The sequence below is a fragment of the Malania oleifera genome, chromosome 12 (assembly GCF_029873635.1).
Source record: "Malania oleifera isolate guangnan ecotype guangnan chromosome 12, ASM2987363v1, whole genome shotgun sequence".
Taxonomy (NCBI): Eukaryota; Viridiplantae; Streptophyta; class Magnoliopsida; order Santalales; family Ximeniaceae; genus Malania; species Malania oleifera.
The window spans coordinates 49,602,258-49,613,140 of NC_080428.1; positions in this window are offsets into that span (position 1 = coordinate 49,602,258).

Genomic DNA, 10,883 nt, shown 5'->3' on the forward strand with positions numbered 1-10,883 from the left:
GCTAGTATCAGCTGTCATCTGAAAGAGGTGATTTTCATACCACCAGGAAAGCCAAAATTCATATTTGTGGGATCGCAGGTGCAATCCCCACCTCAGTTAGTGTTAGCCATGCAAACGAGAAGACTACTTCTGAATGGATGTTAGGGGTTTATGGCCTATGTAAAGGAGGTGACAGAAAATGAATTGAAACTTGTCAGTACACTAGTGGTTAAGGAGTTTCCAAATTTTTTTCCAGAAGAACTACCTGGATTGCGTCCCGACCGCGAGATAGATTTTGCTATTGACTTACTTCCAGGGACGACGCCGATCTCTAAAGCTCCTTATCAAATGGCTCCAGTAGAATTGGCAGAATTAAAGGATCAGTTGCAGGATTTATTGAATAAAGGATTTACTAGACCTAGTGTATCGCTCTGGGGTGCTCCAGTATTATTTATGAAAAAGAAAGACGGGTCTATGAGGATGTGCATAGATTATAGAGAAATAAACAAAGTAACAATTAAGAACAAGTATCCTCTACCTCGTATAGATGACTTATTTGATCAGTTTTAGGATACATAGTTCTATTCCAAGATCGACCTCAGGTCAGGTTATCACCAGGTGAAAGTTAGAGTATAAGACGTTTCGAAGACAACTTTCAGGGCCAGGTATGGACATTATGAATTCTTAGTTATGCCATTTGGTCTGAGGAATGCTCCTGCTGTATTCATGGATTTGATGAATAGAATCCTTCATTAGTATTTAGACCAATTCATTGTGGTTTTCATTGATGACATATTGGTCTACTCAAGGAGTTTTGAGGAGCATGAGTCGCATTTAAGGCTAGTTCTTCAGATGCTCAGGGAAAAAAAAATTATATGCCAACTTTAGTAAAAGTGAATTTTGGTTAGAGAAAGTTGCATTTCTGGGGCATGTTATATCGGAGGATGGAATTTCAGTAGATCCTAACAAGATAGAGGCAGTGGTGAATTGGGCCAGGCCGAGAAATGTTCTGGAAATTAGGAGTTTCTTGGGATTGGCGGGATATTATCGACGGTTTGTAGAAAGATTCTCAGCATTATTAGGGCCTTTGACATGACTAACCAGAAAGAATGCCAGGTTTGAATGGGATGAAAGTTGTGAGCAGAGCTTCCAAGAATTGAAGCAGAAGCTCGTCACAGCACCGATAACAATTCCATCGAGAGGTGATTGCTACGTGATCTATTGTGAAAATATTTGAGAGGGCTTGGATGTGTATTAATGCAGCAGAGCAGAGTAGTAGCATATGACTCTAGACAATTGAAAGAATATGAAAAGAATTATCTCACTCATGATCTTGAATTGGCTGCAGTGGTTTATGCATTGAAGAATTGGAGGTATTATCTGTACAGAGAGAGATGTGAAATATTTTTAGATCATACAAGTTTAAAGTACTTCTTTACGCAGAAGGAATTGAATATGCAGCAAAGAAGATGGTTAGAGCTCATTAAGGATTATGACTGCACCATTAGTTACTATATAAGTAAAGCAAATATGGTGGTTGATGGGCTAGGCCAAAATCCATGATAGCAGTATTGTTAGCAGAAATTCGGCATCCGATCCAAATGGACTTGGAGAGGCTTGGCGTGGAGTTAGTAGAGAGTGACCAGCAGACATTTATTGCCAACCTGGTGGTGTAGCCTACCCTACAGGAAAGGATTATAGTAGCCCATAAAAATGATGCATAGTTGATGGAGTTGATAGAGAAGGTACAAGAAGGACAGGGGGAAGAGTTCAGTATTTTAGATGACGGAGCTCTAAGGTTCCATACTAGATTATGCGTGCCTGCAGATGAGGATATTAGAGAGGCGATCCTTGAGGAGGCTCACAAATTCCTGTATATGGTACATCCTGACAGCATTAAAATGTATAGGGAACTGCAAGAGTCTTTCTAGTGGAGCAGTATGAAGAGAGAGATTATTGAATTTGTGCAGCAGTGTTTGACGTGTTAGCAGGTAAAGATTGAGCACCAAAGGCCGGCGGGTCAACTACATCCACTTTACGTTCAGAGTGGAAATGAGATCACATTTTTATGGATTTTGTAATAGGATAACCGCCGGTACGACAGTGACAGAATGCTATTTGGTTGCTCATAGATCGACTGACAAAGACCACTCACTTTATCCCTATCAAAGTCAACTACCCCATGGACAGACTGGTATAAATATATATATATATATATATATATATTCAAGAGATAGTATGATCACATGATGTGCCAGTGTCTATAGTTTTAGATCGAGACTCACGTTTCACGTCACGATTTTGGAGGAGTTTGTAGAAGGCTCTGGGGTCTTAGTTGTCATTCAGAACGACATTTCATCCTAAAAAGGACGGGCAGTCAGAGAGGACGATTCAGATATAAGAAGATATGCTACTGGCATGTGTGCTAGATTTTGTGGGTAGTTGGACCCAATATCTGTCACTGGTAGAGTTTGCATACAATAACAACTATTAGATCAGCATGAAAACTTATGAGACGTTATATGGTAGGAGATGTCGTTCTCCTCTATACTGGGATGAGATAGGTGAGAGACGAGTTTTGGGACCAGAAATAGTGCAACAGGCATACGATAAAGTCTGGCTTATTAGAGAAAGAATCAGTGTAGCTTAAAGTCAGCAGAAAATCTATGCAGATAATCGCCATCGGAAATTGGAATTCGAAGTAGGAGGAGACCATGTATTTCTAAAAATAGCGCCATTAAAAGGTACTATAAGGTTTGGGAGGAGGGGTAAGCTGAGATTTAGGTTTATTGGCCCTTGCGAGATACTTGAAAGAGTGGGGTCAGTTGCCTACCAGCTAACTTTACCACCAGTTTTATCTAGAATACACGATGTATTTCATGTTTCTATGCTAAGGAAACACATCCCAGATCCCTCTCACATGGTTAGTTATGCAGAGATATAGTTTAGAGAATCACGGGCTTATAAGGGGATACTAGTGCAGATCTTAGACAAGAAATAACATGAATTGCGTAATAAGAGAATTCCATTAGTGAAAGTTCTATGGAGGAATCATGCGGTGGAAGAAGTTTCATAGGAGCTTGAGGAAGAAATACAACAGAAATACTCACACATATTTAGTGAGGACTAACAGTAGTCAGGAAAAGATGCACGTAAGTATGTTAAGTTTCTTTTGTGCAGGTTAGTTAGTACATGTAATAACTTTCTGTTAGTAGGTAGTATTTTTGGTTTGATAGATTTTTTTTTTTATGTATCTGTAATCTCCCAGAACCCTGAATGTAACCACGGTATTTCTCTGCCACAAGTGAGGGTAAATAATAAAATAAGTAGCTGTTTTCCTCAAAGGATGGTGTTCAATACAAACAGTAAATTTCGAGGACGAAATTTTATAAGGAGGGGTGAATGTAGAGACTCGAAGAATTATAGTAATTAAGTAAATAAAAGAAAGAAGAGCAAATGATTTTTCAAAAGGGGGATTGAGTAGGGTCTCGTTGACGAATGTAGAGTGCTCGTTAACGAATGCAGAGTGCTTGTCGACGAACAGACTTCTTGGCACGTCGACATGGACACATGTCTTGTCGACGAGAATTCACTGATAGGGTTATTCTCAAGGCTTGAAACTCATTAACGAGGGGCAGTGCTCAACTACAAACCTCCTTGGACTCGTTGATGAGGCAATGTGACTCGTCAACGAGGCCATGTGGACAACACTCTATATAAGGTCAAAAATCACATTTTCCTGCGAGAAACCTACATGCAACCTCATTTTCTCTCTCTAAAATTCGCTGTTTGACTTCTCTCTAGGTTTCTGGCTTTGTCCTTTGCCGGTTTGACGATCGAAAGCTGCCACGCTACTCCTAGGAAGATTCTCTTCAAGTTTGCTAGACTAGTTCGTTGGTTAGGCCAACTTGAGCACCATCCAAAAATTTGGGTAAGTTGGTTATTTTAAGTTTTATAAGGTATTTGGTGTTTCTGGATTGAGGAAAATACTTTAGATAGAATAATACTAAAGTTTTTTTGGGAAAAATATAATTTCAGGGTGTTGAACTGAGAACACCACGAGAGTAGGTTTTGTTATTTTTGTAGGCTTCTCAGTAAGTCAGGTGAGGGGATAAATTTAGTCAACATTTTTCATGAAATTATTTATTATTATACAATATTTATTTTCAGGAAAATATGTGTGTTATAGAATTATGTTCAGGAATACTGCTCTTGAACATGGAAATGATTTTAATACATTTTATAAGAAAATATGATTTTAGAATAAATTACGAGTTTATGAGGCTATTTACATTTGTGTGACATGAGTATAATATTTCCATCAAAATTATGTTATATTGAAATATTATGATTTTTCCAAGATAAGCATGTTATAGCAGTTTTTAGGAAAACCATAAAAATAGTACAAGAACTATGGTTTTAAGAATATTATGTTAACAAGTGCAAGAATTTCATGTACATGTATGTCATGTTATGTCGGTGCCTGTGTCATGATTTTTACGTTATGATATGACGACGTAAATGCTGTAATTATGTATGTTAAGTTTCAAGAAAATATTATCATGTCATGTTTTACTCTGAAATATGAAATTGTTATGTTCAATATCATGAAATATATTATATTTTATCACAACCCTAATAGCTTAGTTTAGTATGAGTTTACGAGGCTATTTACATTTGTGTGACATGAGTATAATATTTCCATCAAAATTATGTTATATTGAAATATTATGATTTTTCCAAGATAAGCATGTTATAACAGTTTTCAGGAAAACCATAAAACAGTACAAGAACTATGGTTTTAAGAATATTATGTTAACAAGTGCAAGAATTTCATGTACAAGTATGTCATGTTATGTCGGTGTCGGTGTCATGATTTTTACGTTATGATATGATGACAAAAATGTCGTAATTATGTATGTTAAGTCAACTTTCAAGAAAATATTATCATGTCATATTTTACTCTAAAATATGAAACTGTTATGTTCAATATGATGAAATGTATTATATGTTATCACAACCCTGATAGTTTAGTTTAGTTTCACGAAGCACGGTATCGTAGCTATATGTTCACGTTTACGTTAGTACTACCACACATCTTATGTAGAGTGTGGGAGATGACAGTCGATGTGACTTTATGCGAGTTCGTAGTTCCCCTAGTAGTTCGGCATAGGTGGAATATGCCCATCGTACTTACACACCTATGTTTGACTTAGTATGGTCGACCAGCCATTGCTAGGTCTCACCTTCAGGCCGCACAACCTTGTCATGTGGGAGATAAGACATGACAATAGCTAACTATCTATCTATCCTGGATATTATTTCAAGTATGATATGGTTATACAAGATGATTTTCCAAGTATAGAAATTTAGTATTTTAAGTTATGTTATGATAAATCATGTTTTATTCATATATGATACAACTGTTTTTACCAGTTATGAATTATGTACTATTACATGTATATCACGAAAAATACTCATGTTGCCACACACTAATATTAGTTTATCTCGATCCCTTACTGAGAGGTGTCTCACCTCAACCATACAAACATTTCAAGAAATCTAGGTAGAAGGGCGGATAAATCTCCACAGCGGTAGGAGTTGACCAAACTACCCTATCAGAAGGGTCAATAGGCGAGATAGGGTTAGATGGGTTTTTGTGATTATGACCATAGGATACTTTTCGGGTCCTTTTGTGGATGACCGTATATACATGACAGATTTAGTGAAAATCTGGTATAATTTCTGGTGTTTTATGACATGTATGTAATTTTATATTTTTCGCTGCTTAGGTATCAGAATTGTATGATAGATATATCACTAGTACCCATGGGTTCAGGTATATCATAATTATGACAGTTTAGCAGGATTATTATGTGGAAAAAAAAGATATGGTAAAATAGGCAGGTCGTTACACATATACACATACACACAATTTATTTACTATTATAATTAACAATTACAAATAAAATCTAATAATTTTTCAAAAAGATATAGGTCTCTCTTAATGTTAAAAAAACACCAACCTTTCCCTACATATAAATAAAATGAAACTTATACCTCTATTTATTTACCTCCATTATAGCATGATAATACATACACACACACACACACGCGCGCGCGCACACACGTTCATACCTTACTTCCATGACTTTTAGAAGATGCACTTGTGAAGAATATGCATAAAAGTGCAAAATATACCTGAGTATTTGTCATTGTACTTTTTTTTTTTCTTTTCTGAGTTCTTTTACAATTTAATTAAATGTTACTACAAGTTAAGCAATACAGAGATTGACTTTAATTTTACATGATATACAAGCTATTTACTAGATGGTGGTGGGTCTTGGATTAATGTTAAGCTTTGTGACCGAGTCACAAGGTTGAAACCAAGAAAACAATGTCATTGTACACTCCTTAAGAAAAATACCCTTTGTCCTTAATTAATTATATTTAAATGTGAAGTAGAATCAGACTCACATTTTAAATATTAGGAATGCTTGTTCTTTTAGTCAAAACACGAGGAAAGAGAGAGTATTTTATGAGAAAATACATCTTATGTAAATTAAACTCAACTAAACACAATTTCCAAAAACCTGAAGGTAACCAAACTTTTAACTACACTAATTATTAACTATAGAGACGAATCAATATGAAATCAAGTAGAAAGCGAGCTAGTTACATATTTAGCTACTACAAAAGTGTATAAAGTGCAATTTGGCACAAGTATCATAGCTAGGAGAGGCTCCCTAGCTAGCTTCCCTCAATTCTTGGGTCCGTTTAGGCACAGATGCTAGGGTTTAAAATGGAAAATTTGGTTATTTGTGAGTAGGTTAGGGTTTGTTTGGTATCGTTGCTATTTTTTGTTTCTATTTTTCCACAATGAAGAAATAAATTATAAAAACGTATTTATTTATGTTGTTAATTTTATGTTTCTATTTTCGGTTTTTTTAGCTATTTACTAAAAAAATTAAAAATAAAATTTTATAGTTTTTAGTTTTTTTTGCAACCTGTTGCTAGAAATTTTAATATCTAGAAATAGTTTTTTTTTTATTAAATTCTTCATTTTATACACTTTTAAATTAAAATTAAAGTTAAAATCAAATGATCATATGAATTTAAATACAATTATAAGAAAAATATGCATAAGTTTTAAAAAAGAATAATAAAGCCAATTACAAAATACTTTTACCATTTTTCAATTGTAATGTCCAAAAATTTTTTTATTGTAAAGTAAAATTTGAAAGTAGAATAGTTAAGTAAAATAATTCTAATAAATTTTATTTTTATTATAGTAATTTTTTAATATGAATTATTTGTAATTTTATTATTTCAATAATATTTTTATAATATTATTTGATTTAAAGATGAAAGTGAACGGTTTTTAATTAATATTAATTTTATAAATGTTAACCAAATATGTTGCTAATTTGTAATTTTTAGTTTCTATTCCTAATTTTTAGTTTTTCGTTGCTCTAATTTTTGAATTTAAAATCAAATGGTCCCTGGCTATGTACATGCACGCTTGCCTAAACTAAAGCCATTTAGTTTGACCAGCCGCTGCTTCTACATTGTTCAACTGCCATCTTTAGAATTTGTTGAAATGTAGAATAAAAATACATTACAATCTTAAAGTTGTTCTTTCCTCAGTCCTTTTTCCCTGTTTCTTTCATGTGGCGAATGCACGAGAGAGAGAGAGAGAGAGAGAGAGAGAGAGAGAGAGAGAGAGAGAGAGAGAGAGAGGACAAAAGTCAGGAAGTTGAAGTCAAATTTTGCATCTCAGCTTAACTATTTGCAATGAACTAATGGTAGACATATATATATATATATATATATATATATATATATATATATATGCATGTATGTACATGAATTGAATACAATATTCTCCTTTCGTATACAGATTTCATTAAGATACTCAGAAAATGACACGGTCACACCGTGCATGTCTTTTGAATACGCGAGTACCACCAATATTCTTGAGTAACTTCGATGATCAAGATTATGATTATAATTATATAAAATACCCATAACTGGGAATTCCCTCATCTGATCAGTTTTTTATACAAATTTTTGTCATCAATCAGCCTCCAAATCAGGCCATTGGCGCTTAAGGTCATGACAAGAACACATGCATCACGAACTATATCTGTGGAGAATACCAATTTATAAATATATATATGAACATGGGCAGAGGAAAAGTAACAGTGAATGATAAGGGTGGGGAAAGTCTTTGTTTTAGGTGGGGGGAGAAGTTGACGGGTTGTTCTAAATGAAGGGAATGGGTCCCACTTTAGAACCCATTCTGATCAGACGTTAAACTTTCAAAAAAAAGGAAATGATCAATATAGAATTAGTAGATCATTACTAACAATGAGATCGAGGAGTCTCTAACACAGGTCAAACAATAAAGATAATCACGAGAGAGAGAGAAAGAGAGAGAGAGAGAGAGGTTGGGTTTAGATGGTGGTGAGGAAGGGGGACAACTGTCAAAATAAAGAAGAAGGGTGGAAGGAGATCTAGAGGGGAAGATGAGTCACATGATATTTAACAGTCCAAGCTAGCTAGCTAGGGATCGATGCCATCCATAATATTGCTAAAATTATTATTGCAGCTTCCTTGCTTCCTCCTGATTTTTCACCTTGCCTCTCTCTTGAAACTTCATTCGTTGGAGTATCTCTCAAGTACTCTCTTATGACTATTATTGCCACATACACAGCTCGACCAGCTTCTTGAATATATTCCACCATATATAGCTTGTTTCAACAAAAGCTCCCAACGCCCAGAGAAAATCTATTATATCAGTTTGTTCTCTCTCTCTCTCTCTCTCTCCACATACACAGCTCGACCAGCTTCTTGAATATATTCCACCATATATAGCTTGTTTCAACAAAAGCTCCCAACGCCCAGAGAAAATCTATTATATCAGTTTGTTCTCTCTCTCTCTCTCTCTCTCTCTCTCTCTCTCTCTCTCTCTCTCTCTCTCTCTCCATTTTGATCAGTTGTTTACAATTCTTAAGCTATTTAATTACCAGCAAAAGGGTTTATGGATTTTGCAGCTTATTGTGCTTCCTGGTTAGGAACAGATCGATGTTCGGCAGCCTGTTCGAATCAATATCCCATGGAAAACTAATTGGAGTGACGGACTGATTCCATCTCTTCATCATCCGTGGTTTTGCATTTTGTATGTATGCTATTAAGATTTTGTTCTTTTATTTTGTTATGATGTCCAAATAGAAATTGGTTCTGATGAGTATAATTCTTTTCTTTCCCCACATGGTTGGAGTAATATTTTGCCAATGAACTTTGGAGATTAATGAAACGTACGTGACTAGTGTCGTAGGACTTGTTTAAACGATCGAGCATTAATTAGCGAGAAAATTCCATTCAGTTTGACAATGTTAGATTAGTTGATTTCCTAGTTAATTTTATAGCCGGGTAACTAAGAACTAAATGCTTTAATTAAAAGAAAAAAACTACGATGCTTCTGAAAATTTTAAGCCCTCTCTCTCTCTCTCTTAGATACACACACACGCACACACACACACACACACACCGCAATCCATGACTATATGTCTTTTCAAGTGGAACTTTAATTCATTCTGCATAAAATATTACCCATTTAATCATGAACTCACCTAGAATTGCCATAAAGAAGCAGATTTAATTAAAACTGTTAAACCTTTCAATGTCAGATTCTTCTTTTGGCTTCTTCACCAAATAAATCGATCTGCAGGCGTTCAAAAGAAAATGACTGCAATATAGAAGCTGGCAGCATAGTGGTTGCAATCATTGAAGGTAACTCATGACATATTTGTATTCCTTATAACCTACCCCCCCTTTTTTCTTTTCAATTTTTTTTCCTTGCTAAAATTTCCTTCTTTTAGTTATTTTAATTAAAGTCCATCCACTACTACGTACCTTAAGGTTTATCCTTTTCTCTTTTATTTGAGTTGAATTCTAACTGCTACGCTGCTAGCTAGTTCCATTTAGATATAGGTGGAGGATACAATTATTCATGATGAAAAAGGTCTAATAATAAATATAGTCCTAAAAAACACCATGCATTGATCTGCAATAAGTTTCTTTAGCTAGCTAGCCATTATGCACCAACAGTCCCAACGCCTTTAGATCAAAGCCATGGGAGCAGCTCAAATTTTAATACCATTGAAGCAATTTTATTGAGTGGAAGAAAATGTGTGCCTCAATTCAAATTAATTGATCTTAATTGCCCTAGCTGAAATGAAAATTTCCTTATAGTGGTGCATATTTATTATCCACATTTGCCTAGCAGATTATAAAATCTATGATGTCATGAAACAAAATTTAAAACTGGGTAATTAGAAACTTAGATCTAGCTTGAAATGAAAGAGGGATAATATTACTTTAGTCCTCAGTCATGTAATAAACAACTATTTCATGATGTCTCAGTACTCACAAAGATTTCTGCTAGTCCTATATATGATTGTAAAAATTTCCAAGTTTAATCCCTGTAACATGAAAAATAAAAGATCAATCCCACAACAAGAATAAGATAAAACTTTATTCCTCTCTTGTCCAATTTACCCAATTTTCAATCATGTATATAATTGCACATTTGCTTTGCAGTTCATTGTTTAAGTATTTTCATCGAAAGGACAGTGCTAATATATTTTTTTTAGCAGTAGTAAACAGTACTAATATTGAAATTGATCATAATCTCTACATTAACATCTGAAAACTTTATAATATATATTTCTTTTAGATCTGCGATCTGCAAACAAGGACTGTGAAGCCTGTACCGTTTATAAATTTATTCAGCATTTATTATATTTTTTCGCCCTAAATATTTGTTTGTTCATGACATGTGGTTGCATATGCATAGAATATATAATTGAACCCAAATCCCTCAAATACATATTTTGGTT